Consider the following 12391-nt stretch of genomic DNA (forward strand, 5'->3'; position numbering starts at 1 on the left):
CAGGCAGAAAACATCTTTTCCAGAAAGGTGTAATTTATTAGCCTGATCTTTTGAATATTTATGGTACAAGTAAGATTATTCATATGCATTTGGTTTTAATCTTGCAGCCATGTTCATTTGAATGAAATTAATTGCTTGTGTAGTAAGCGTAGCGAGGTTCCTAGAATCAGTGAAATTAGGAAGCATAGCTAAAGTCATTGATTACAGGCTGAATAAAAATGAAATGCACAGTCGAAAGGAAAGGGGAGATAGAAACTAAACTGGGGTTTAAGGGTTATGTACTTTTCATGTTTTTCTATTCTTTCCTCAATATACCTAGTAATTTCTACGTTAAATGACACTTTGATGACCATCTCTGAAAGTATTTGCAAAAGATTTTCTAACTTCTGCTCAGTTCTCAAAAAAATGTGTAAGGAAACAATGCTTTGCTAAACACATTATAGTATCAATTTCGTCAAAGTTAGAAAATTGTGTTAGATGCTATTTCTTTGCATGCCACACAGCATTATGGATGAAATTTCGTCTTCCTGCACCTAGAATTTTCAATAGGCATATTTTCAGTCCATAGATGACATAGATGAGTGTAAGATAGTTTCTCCGCAGTTCTCCAAATAGAATAGGATTTGAATGGGTTGACAAGGTAGCAGAATAGGTAGACATGAATCTGGAAATGACAGCTTCAGCTTTACAATTGTCTCTTGCTGTGTTTGACTCAATAATGAAAAGTGAAATCAGTTTTACTTGAAAATCATAAGTCAAATGTGGAAGTTAAGGAATGATTTTTATTCGTGTTTCACTAATAAGCTAGCACTGACTGAAACAGTTGCCATCTCACACAAGAGAACTACTTTTTAGACAACATTTACCTCTACAAGTTTAAAGCTGCAAACTGGGTAAAATAGTCCCAGTGTACACCATATAAGGCAAACATTTAAGTGTCAATAGAGTACATATCCATGTAATTATTGTGGCCGTGTACTAACATTTGCACACATAACATTTATATTGTATGACTACGTGGAGTGCTAAATTGGCGTCTGTGTGTGCTTTTGTTTTCCAGCGTGGCAGTGAATGTGAGTTTTCTACTTATTTACAAAACAGACAAGTGATTTTCACTCACCTTCTATACTTTCCTAACAGAAACTTGCAGATGGAGCTAAGCTTTGTTTTAAAAACCACTCTTGAACTGTTTGGGAGTTCACTTAGGAAAGAAAAGATTTTATCAGTGCAGCTGGATGTTTATGAGGACTTTATGCTACGTTCAAAATGAAAGGTATTATGTTATCATGACTCTGGAAAAGAAAGGTTCTTGTACATATAATCAGCATGAAGGCCCCCAGCACTGTCTGACAGCAAAGCCCTCTGGCATTCAGAGCACAGAGCTCTCCATTGTCTGATATCCTGGAAGCAGCCCGCTGAGGATGAAGGCTCAAATACCCTTTCATTTCAAAAACTTTTTTTTTTAATTTTTGCTCCTTCCTGCAGATACTTTTCTGCCTTTCACCCCTGAAGGACCTTGAAGGTCCTCTAATTAGGCATGGAAAGGACAACTAAATATCAGAACCTACTCAATGACACTTTATTCATATGGCTTGGAATTTTCCCCTGATGTTTCACATCATGCTCTTTCTCCATGAATCAATTTATTTTGGTGGCAATTTTACCCAGTTAAGGGCTAAAAAAATCCTGAATAAGAATCTTGCCTTAGTTCTCTGCAGCAAATGCTTTGATTGAATGACTTCTCAGTCTTGAGGTGTATATTTGTTATAACCCTTCCTACATTCTCAATAGTGTTTTGAATGCAGTATTGATTGAAAGGTGAATGGGCATTATGTTGTCACTAGGGATTTTTGTGGATGGTCACCTACTTTTTTGTAAGACATTATGCTAGAAAGCAGAATGGCTAATTCTGGAGTGAAGGATAAACCCTGACAGACACAAGCAAAACAAATTGCGTGGTTATTTCTTTGCTTGTCACTATTTTTTCAGAACTAACAGCATGGGAGTTGGTAAGGCTTACAGTTACCTGAAAGTAATTCCTGCACGAATTAGAGAGATATTGCAAAGGAATCAGCCACCATCAAGGAGAAACTGCAAATGGAAATTGTAGATGTCCCTGACTAATGGCTAGTGGTGAGATAAATGTCTTTTTACTTTCCTCATTCTGTGCATGTTCCTTTCTTCTGAAATAAAACTGCTTTGCATGGTAGCCAAGGGGTACAGTATTTTTTCATGTCGTACATCTTCACTTGGAAACCATATGAAAATACTAGGTATTTGGTAGGTCAGGGATATGAATAGAAGAAAACCTAGCAAAACTGCTAAAACTTTGCCAGTGAAAAGGGATACTTTAACATTTAGTTTTTGCTGGCTTTCATTACCTACAGTCTCTGCAGATTTCTGCAGATCAATATTCGAATATTACACTAACAGATTTATAAGAATTCATACCATATGCTGCTCCAGCCAGTTTACAGAATATCTATGTTGCATTTGTAGTAAAGCCTTTTGTAACTTCTAACTCTTATAACTCTAAAATGCCAGAAATTTAAAACACAGTAGGATTTTTAGAAGTTTTTTCTTGATTTACCTAGTTAGCTTCCCTTGAAATACAGAGAGGCTGTCACCAAGAAGGGTTTCCAAATGCTAGTGCCCACTATGATCCTCATACTGCAAAAGCTACCTGAAAATCTAACAATTAATTCCTCAACAATCTTATATGCGGTTGTCATTGGCATTGTTACTTGATATGTTCACAACCTATATCAATGAATGTAAATGGTGGCTCACCATTTACGTTCTTTAGGACTAAAGGTTCCTTGGGCATGATTTATTGTATAACTAAAGAGTGATGCTATATTTATTTTCTACATACAAAAAGAAATTGAGTGCTCTGTTAGCCAATAGATGTATATAGGTGGACCTGAAAAATTTATTATATTATTATGGTTTGGTTTTGTTGATTCCATGTTGGTTTTTTTCTCCTTTAGGAGGAAAAAAATATAAATAGTAAGTTTCATCAGTCCTTTTTTCTTGTAAAACAAAAAGGCATGAAAATGCATGAAAAGGGGCTGAGACTGTAATGAAACATAGTCTGATGGGAAGTGGCTGCATTGTAATTGTATAAATGTGCATGTGTGAGCAACTGGGAAACACAAAAGGGTCAGCAGTGTTTATGACATGGTAAAATAGATTAATATGGGAATATATCAAAGCACTGGATGCAGAGAAGAGAAGAGTGGAAAGCAAAAAGTACTATTAAAGCAGAAGCCTTAAAAAATACTGAAAAAAAACCCTGGAAAACAGCGCATGCATGTTTTATGTTCACTCTGTTGTGTGTCTCTTTAATGGATGGTATTTAATGGACAGATGGGGCTTTTGACCAAGGCCAAAATACTTACAATTTTCTTTCTAGCAAATAAAGTACTTCCTCTTTAGGCTTGGTTTCTATTCCAGTTATAATGAGGCTTCCTTTCAAGGATGCCAAGAAGCGCCTGATTTGCATGTGCAAATTCAAGACTAATATGAGTGAACTCTGTTGGATTTATTAATTTATATAGAATGCATTCACTTTTCTCCTCATACGCTTTTGTGTTGTATCCTTAGATGACGTAAGTACATCGGCTATTTTTAACTTCCATGGTTTTCCCTTTTTTTTTTTTTTTTTTTCCCCTCCTGGGCTTAAACAAAAGCAATCAATTGTTTGTGTTCAATGAATACACAGTATTTTGAGACTCTGCCTCTCAAAATAGCTATTCAAATTGGAATCCTGTAGAATTCAATAACTGCTTTGGACCTCTGAGTCATCCAAAGAAATATTTTTAATGATCAATCGACCATAAAACTCATAACTTTTATTTGAGGTCCCTCATGAACAAATTGATTCTGTATTTCCATATGATTAAAGAAAATAACCTTCTGGTTAGGTGAAGAAATAAGGAAACAATGAATGATTTCTATTTGTAAGAGTGAAACATCCTACACTAACAGAGCAATTGGATTATTAAAAATGAACATTTGATTAATTTCCAGTGTACCCCTTCGTGCACATGTGGTCATAGCTTTCATCTTAAAGTGAGGAATAAAACAATTTCTTCCCTTGCATGCAATTCCCTCTTAGCACAGGATTAAAGGCTTATACAAAGAAGCAGGACAAAATTCATTAACTTGGCAGCCACTCAGTTTTACCAAACATTACTGATGCTGATGCTGGAATATATGTATGTGTAACTTACTTAGAAACAAATTTCACATTTTAGCATTAGGGGCAGGTGAGCTGTACTGGTAATTCCATCCTTTGCAGCCCATCTAAAATAACTATATGCAACTATTCATGCATGTAGTTCAGCTACCTGATTCATTAATGCTTAAACAGTCGGTTAGGCAATGACCATAAATTAGATGCCTTGCAGATTCTTGGCAGAAATATGTTTAACAGCCATTGATACACTAAAGCTTTGTCAAGCAAAAATACTTACATGGTATGCAATAACAAACATGCATGTTTTATGTTACTCCAGAGTAAGCGGTTTTAAGGATGGATCTAGTATCACAGAGCCCTACCATAGAGAAGTATGGTAATTATATGGCAAGAGGGCAAACACAACTACACTTAATTACAGGTAAATGATAGTGGGGTTGCCTGTGTCTGGAAATGGGCAATAATGTAGGGTCTAATCTAAATACTTTTAGAGGAATAGAAAGATTCCTGCGAGTGGAAGGAAAAGGACACCACGATGCCCCACCAGAGAGCTGAAGAGGGTACTACTCCCCAAAAGACATTATGATCACCTTTATGTTTCCATGATGCAAAGTGGATTCTACAAGTAGCTGGGAAAATCTCATCCTATTTTATTCCCTAAAGGTTGGTGTTAGAATGCTGCACTATGGCAGTAGTGGGAAGATGTTACCCCAAAGGCACCTATCTGTGGATTGTTCTCCCTACAGTCACAGCTCCTTCATGACTGTGCTTCTACCGCTGTGTACTACTTCATATTTTGAACTTTAGTTAGGACAATTCACAACACCTTCATCTTCCCTAGTAAATATGTTCACTTCTGGCAAAGTACCCTAGCATCAGGTTGAAGGGTGTATAACTGGGCTTGTATATGTTACAAAAGCATGTGTACGTACTGCATGCCCTGTGTATTTGTCCTGTGGCATGAGTTTAAGGACACAAAAATCTCATGAGGTACTGGTTGAAGTATGACAGAGGGAGTCAGACCTGGTAGTGATATTTTGTGCTGTAAAAGATCTTCAGATTAGCTAAACTAAAAACCATAATGGGGTGCTTTTAGAGGAAGAACCACTGGGTTTGCTTTAAAATAACCCAGAATTAATCCACTATCTTTCCAATCTGGGTGATTAGGGGAAGGGACATGATCATTGGAGCTCAGGCTTCAAATTTTGACTCACGAAAAGAGTAATATTCAGATTTCCACATTTTTATGCCCATTGGGCTTTAACATGCATGGCACTTCATACCGTAAGTATTCATTACATTGCTATGTAATACATATGGATTTCTTTTTTTTTTTTTTTTTTTTTTTGGTGGCTTGCAACCAACCACAGAAACACTGTGTACTTATAACATCAGGTGTTACTACAGTTCCAGTTCTGGAAATTGTTTCCATGTGGTTTAGGGGCCTAATTGTGGTAACTGAAATAGTAATTTTTTTTTACAGATCACTCAGTTAAATATGTCTCACTTGGACAATTGGTATATTGTTATCCCACAATAGGATTTTAACTTCGTTTCTCAAAAAAATTAACTAGTGAACTACTGATAGGTCTAATGATTAGGTCTTTTTTTTAATACTGGAAGAGGGTCTCACACAGTTTTCCAATGGCTGTGTTGGACAAGCTGGAACTCTGTTTTCTGAACAACTGAATTAACTTTGCCTTTGAAAAGATGGTTTTGGTGTTGGTCATGCAATGCACTCCTATCTTGTGATAGCCAGCCAGTGGATCAGTTATGGTCTAAATAAGCCAAGATCCTAGGGGCATTTCAAGACAAGATTTTTTAATTATTCAAAGAGCAAGCCTGAAAATGCATGATTAGAACCCACCTCACTGGCAACTTAATGCCCTGTTCCAATGTCATTAACAGCTCAATGCGTTGCTGATCATGTGGACAGACAGACTGTCTCACAGGCTACATGTAAGGTCCTTGTTTAGACTTGGGAAAGGCAGATCTGAAAGAAATATGGTCTCCTTACAACTCCCAGGAGTTCAACCCAATTGATTTCATTGATACATAGGACAATCTTTCTTGGCAAACTGTTTGGGAAAGTGTGGATCTGTGGACTGGGGCTTGATTCAAATACACATTGAAACACCCAAATTAGGAGTTTGTTATTGTCTTTAAAATAGAAATGGCAACTAAACACTAGAAAAGTTGTCATCATTTTTTTTATAACCTTTTAGATACCACAGACATTTTAGACTTGGAATTACTAAAGAAGAGAATTTTTAAGAGATCAAATTATTTTTATTTTCATAGTCTTGAGTATTTTTCCACAGTGTTTTAATTCCTTACAACTACCATGAATTTGTATAGCTCTATTTTACTGAACATTTTAGAGACATTTCAAAATATAAGAAATAACTTTTTTAACTACCCTGGTGTTATTGAACATCTCTGTTGCCTTGTACACTAAAACTGTAGGCTGTTTTGGAAACAGCTATAATATTTTTTGGAAAATGTTCTGGAGAAACAGAAACTTTTGCAATAACTTATTGTGACTTCTTTTCCTTTTTGCTTTCCTATCTATTGTAACTACCGTATTCATTAACTCTGTATGATTACTCCATTTCTAAGTGAACATAACCTGGTTTGACTGGTTAAATCAGCAATCAGGAAACATTAATGAATTTCTTTAGTATTTTATACTGATTAGATAATAACATATCCAAAAATCATTTAGTGTTTCTGTAGACATATTGAATCCATGGGTGTTGTCTTCTCATTCTAAAATTCATCTCCTTTTAGACAACTAATGTAGATCAGTGAATTCTGGATTAGTCATCACATATTGCTTTTGACTTCTGATGAATACAATACTTAAAAGAGTGAAATTTTACAAAATATCTTTGAGAAGTTCATATCAACTGATTTTGATTTTTAGATATATATTACACTAAGTTTCAGTACTTATTTGTCATCACAGACATGATCTCTCTGACTTACTGTGCTGATTTTCACTAGGATAGAGTTAATATTCTTCATAGTAGCTAGTATGGGCTGGTTTGGATTTGTGTTGGGAACAGTGTTGATCAGACAGGTTTGGTTTCAATATTGTTCAGCAGTGCAAACACGCATTTTTGCTCCTCACCCTATTGCACTAGCATGTAGTCTGGGGGTACACAAGATGCTGGGAGGGTACACAGCTGGAACAGCTGACCCCGAGTGACCCAAGGGATATTCCATACCATATGACATCATGCTTAATATATAAAGAGTGGGGGGAGAAGAAGGAAGGGGGACATTCAGACTGATGTCATTCGTCTTCCCAAGTCATATAATCATAGAATCATCTAGGTTGGAAAACACCTCTAAGATTATAAAGTCCAGCCATTACCCCAGGACTACCAAGACCACCAGTAAACCATGTCACTGAGAGCCTCATCCACACAGTATTTGAACACTTCCAGAGGCAGTGATTCCACCTTCCTTGGGCGCCTGTTCCAATACTTGATCACCCAAAGAAATTTTTCCTAATATCCAGTCTAAATCTCCCCTGGCGCACCTTGAGGCCATTACTTCTTCTCCTATTGCTTGTTACTTGGGAGAAGAGACCGACCCCCACCTCACTACAACCTCCTTTTGGGTAGTTGTAGAGAGCGATAAGGTCCCCCCTGAGCCTTCTCTTCTCCGGGCTAAACACCCCTAGTTCCCTCAGCTGCTCCTCACCACACTTGTGCTCCAGACCCTTCACCAGCTTTGTTGCCCTTTTCTGGACTCACTCCACCACCATTACACATGATGGAGCCCTGTTTTCCTGGAAATGGCTGAACACCTGCCTGACCATGGGCAGTAGTTAGTGAATTCTTCCTTGTTTTGCCTTGCTTGCGTGTGCAGCTTTTGCTTTACCTATTAAACTGTCTTTATCTCAACCCATGAGTTTTCTCACTTTTACTCTTCCAAGTGTCTCCCCCATCCCTCTGTAGGGGAGCGACCAAGTGGCTGTGTGGGGTTGAATTGCCAGCTGGGGTTAAAAACCATGACACTTTCAAAAATAATATTTTAATAGACACTGCATTGCCATGGAATAGAGAGGTCCATTTACAAACGTCTTTGATTTTATAGCTATTTCGTATAGTATTTTAAACTCTTTTAAACATCACTTTTTTTTTTAAAGGTACATCTAACTGCTGATATTTTTAGAACTCTTCACATAAATATTACTTTGTTGGTAATGTTTTTAAATCTCTGAAATTAAACACATTTATTGCAAGAATAATTCTGCCTAAACACAAACTAGCATATTTCCAATGAAATGGAGTGAAGTGGAATTTTGCAAAACTGTAGCAAGCAAAATGCTTCATAGTTTGCATTCCATAATGTTAATACTGACCCCTTTGTCATGAAATATTATTCAATTTCTAAAATTATCATTCTTTCATGATGAAAAGCAAACATATTTTTCAGTCTATCCTTAACTCTGAGAAGAAGGCATAGGCTGTTTATTTATTACTGGATGTTCTTATTAACTCTCAACATACTGCATTTGTTATATATATCATCATTACATATAGACATACATAATAATGCCCCCTCAATAATCTCTCATAAATAAAAATATTAAGTTATTGAAAAATTAAAATCATATGAAAATAGTAGGTATCCATTGTATGTGAAGCCTATTCTGCAGAAAGGCTTGGTTTTTTGCATTAGCCAGCACAATTTCCTAGTTCCTTAGAGGCTTCCCTGTTTGTTTGTTTACAATGTTGGCCCAAAAGGCATGTCTCTGTCTTTCTTGGCTTGTTTTGATTTTCTCATGTTTACCAGTTGAGAAGTTACTCTGAGCTCACTGGAGAGATGGAGGTAGGACTTCCAACTGAGTAACTGCAGCATCACCCTTGAAATGTTGTTGTGTACATGGTTCTCTGAGCTCACTGTTTAAGAAACCTGTGAAGTCTCATAGCTGTGAACACATCTTGTGCCCTACAAATACACACCACATCATCTACTACTAATGGGAAAGGAGTGGTCCTTTTACATCTCTCTCTTCTGTCTGTCATGCTCAAGGAATTCTCTACAGTCTATGTTCATTTAACTCCAGGTTTTGGGCTAACACAAAAGAACATAGTAGTGCCCTATAACTAAACCCAGGACTCTGCTGTGGAAAGAGAGCAGGAAGAAATAACAGGTACATGTCAATTAGAGCGTATGTTTAAATAAGCAGAATAGATAAAGGCTGGCAAGAGGGCGACACAGGTGAACTGATTTGCCTTTTGGGCAGTGGAGCTTGGGACTCCTTATTTAATACAGTATGACTGTTTCAATAAATAAGGTTTGCATAGACTGGAATTTAAAGTTTCTTTGGAAATGATCACATCATAACTTCTTTCTCATCATGGCATTGTGTTGTGACTACAGAGAACCTTCTGACAAATTCAGTCCGGATTTACACTTCAGTTCATGTTCACCTATGACTGCTTATCTCATCTCTATAGCTCATGGGGTTTCCATATAGCCTTCCAGACTAGTCTGAGAAAAGTTCTATGGATTATGTAATGTAAAATCAAATTAATTGTCTTTATTTGTTTTAAACTTTGAAAGACAGACACAAATTTTCCATTCCCTGGAAGTGTTCAAGGCTAGATAGGGCTTTAAGCAACCTGGTCTAGTGGAAGGTGTCACCGCCTGTGGCAAGGGACTTGGAACTAGATGATCTTTAAGGCCCTTTCCAAACCAAACTATTCTATGATTTCCATCTGTTGTGTTCTTTGTTAAACACCTCCTTATATTTCTGGTTTCATATTTTAAAATGACTTGTTAATCAAAAGCTACTTCTAAAGTTGTTTTAGTTGTAAAGCAGGAATTGTTTTTCACTGCAAAAAAAGCATAGAAAGAAAAAAGTGGATACATGCCTATAGCTGTAAGCACAACACCTAAATTAGCAAATCAAGATGTAGTCAGCTCACAAACTGAAATTAGAAAAGTTGCTGGCTTTTTTCCACTCTCCCACCCCCTTTTTTAGCCTCAGATCTTTTTCAAAGCTACAATAATTTTTTTTTGTGCAATGGCTGAGTCTTAATTTATTCCATTTGAATTATTTAACATTCATTTATACAATATTGGAACATTTTATTTCAGGATGTTACATTTATCATGGTTTTTTTTTTTCAAGAAGCATATAAACCTCAAGACAAAGTTACTTGTTATGCATTTTTTTTCCATATTTAGCTGGATAAATCAGGCATTAGTGATTGGTTATTATAGTAATACAGGCTGCAGGGGCCTTACAATATCAGATAACTTTAAGTTCTGTCAAAGCCACGGTGTTCAGAGGAATTCTTTACAGAGTGTAAAAATAAGGTCAGTGTGCTAGGTATATTTGGCATTCACTACAGAAGAACCTACGTAGCATAGATAAGATGCTTTCAGCAAGAATTACATTTTTTGTCTACAAAGGTAAAGTTTCTTTTTGCGTTTAGACATTTCTTGAAACATGAGAATTTATTGAAATGCATATTGTTTCAATAGCTAAGAAGAGAGATCAGTTGCTACAATGGAAATTACAAATACTGAAACAGACCAAAAATGGGGCAGGAATATCTTTAGGAGAAAAAAGGAAAAGCAAGTCATGTATTTTTATAACGAAAAAGGTAGAAACCAGTAACAGAACCTGTCTGCTGTTTCCATGTAGCTCAAGGGAATCGAAGGAGAGATGGGACTGAGCTTGTCCCACGCTGGTGAGCAAATCAAATCCTGGTGCGTTTTCATCAACTGTCAGAAACAGACAGATATTTCTTTGGGGCCAAGCAGGATATTAGGCTATTAAGTTACAGCTTTTCCAGAGAGCCCCTGTCATTCTCTTCTCCTATTCTACAGATGTTCTATCAAAGCAAGTCATTGTAACCATTTATCTTTCCAAAGTTAAAATACTTTTTCCAGAACTAATTTTTTCCCTCAGTACTTGAGGTCTTTGTACTCTGTGTCTTGCTTCCCTGATCTTGTATGGATCTAAGATTAATTTGCACTAGCAAGGAGTTCAACAACAAAATCAATTTCAATTGGGTCAGGTGAGGTCACTTCCAGCTCAGTAGTGTGAGGAAATAGATTATTATCATTCTGGGAACACTACTACTTCAGTATGGAGAAAAAAAAAAAAAGTCCATTAAAGACCTTTACAATAATTTTCATAACACTGGAAAAATGATTTTTTTTTTTGTTATTTTCTAAAATTCTGATATAGCCATCTATACACAAATAATTTAAGCTACAAAAATCTTTTGTATTTCTTAGGAAGAATGGAATAAAATTTATTAACTGACTGGTAGCATTTCATTAAAAATGTGGCACTGTCAAACTGATACAACAATACCTTTGATTGATTGATAGATCTTTTTATATCCTTGGCACATAGCAGGTGTAAATTAAACAACATTCCCTCTGTTAGGTATTTCATGCACCATATCACGAAAAGGCAGTTATAATGAGAATTTAAGTTAGACCTGTAAAGAAAAGGAAAAAAATGTTTAAGTGTTTAAAATTATATTTACAAGGAAAGAAAACCCATCCTATATACAGACTCTATTATTTAGTGTCTAATCTCACAGCTTTGAAGGAAAAATAGAAGAAAAAAAAAAAGGAAGAAACCAGCTGAAAACGGTTAATTAACTTAATAAACCATTAGTGTTTAATGTGAACTAAATCTTATTTATTACTACCATCAGATACAGAACACTAGTTAAGAAAATGCTTTGGGTCTATCTGCAGCATGTGCCTGTTCAGACAAAAACAGCTTTTCAGGTGGGTTAATGCTGTATGGTTTCTTTAGCTTCAGAACAGCTGTGCAAACCTGTGCTATCTGAAGATACAGCCCACATAGGTGAAGAGGAAGGTGAAGTTTCTTGACTTAAATTGCTGAGCCAAAATTGTCTGTGTTTCTGCTAGTGCATCTTAGATTTTTGTGTAATCTGAGCTGAAGCATGACGTATATGAATTTAGTCATATTAAGTTAAAATCTATATTCTGCTGTCTGTGAAATAACATTATTTAAAGGTTCCATATATTTATATTAAATAGAAAGTAACAAATGCAAGTATTTTCAGAAGAATCATTCATGGAAACATCATTAAAAAAAAAAAATGAAAGAAAAGAAAATTATTGGAATAATTTCTTTGGTGGTGTAGCAGCCCTGTCTTCAGGTATTGACCTTAA

This window comes from Strigops habroptila, chromosome 6, assembly GCF_004027225.2.
Source record: "Strigops habroptila isolate Jane chromosome 6, bStrHab1.2.pri, whole genome shotgun sequence".
Lineage (NCBI taxonomy): Eukaryota > Metazoa > Chordata > Aves > Psittaciformes > Psittacidae > Strigops > Strigops habroptila.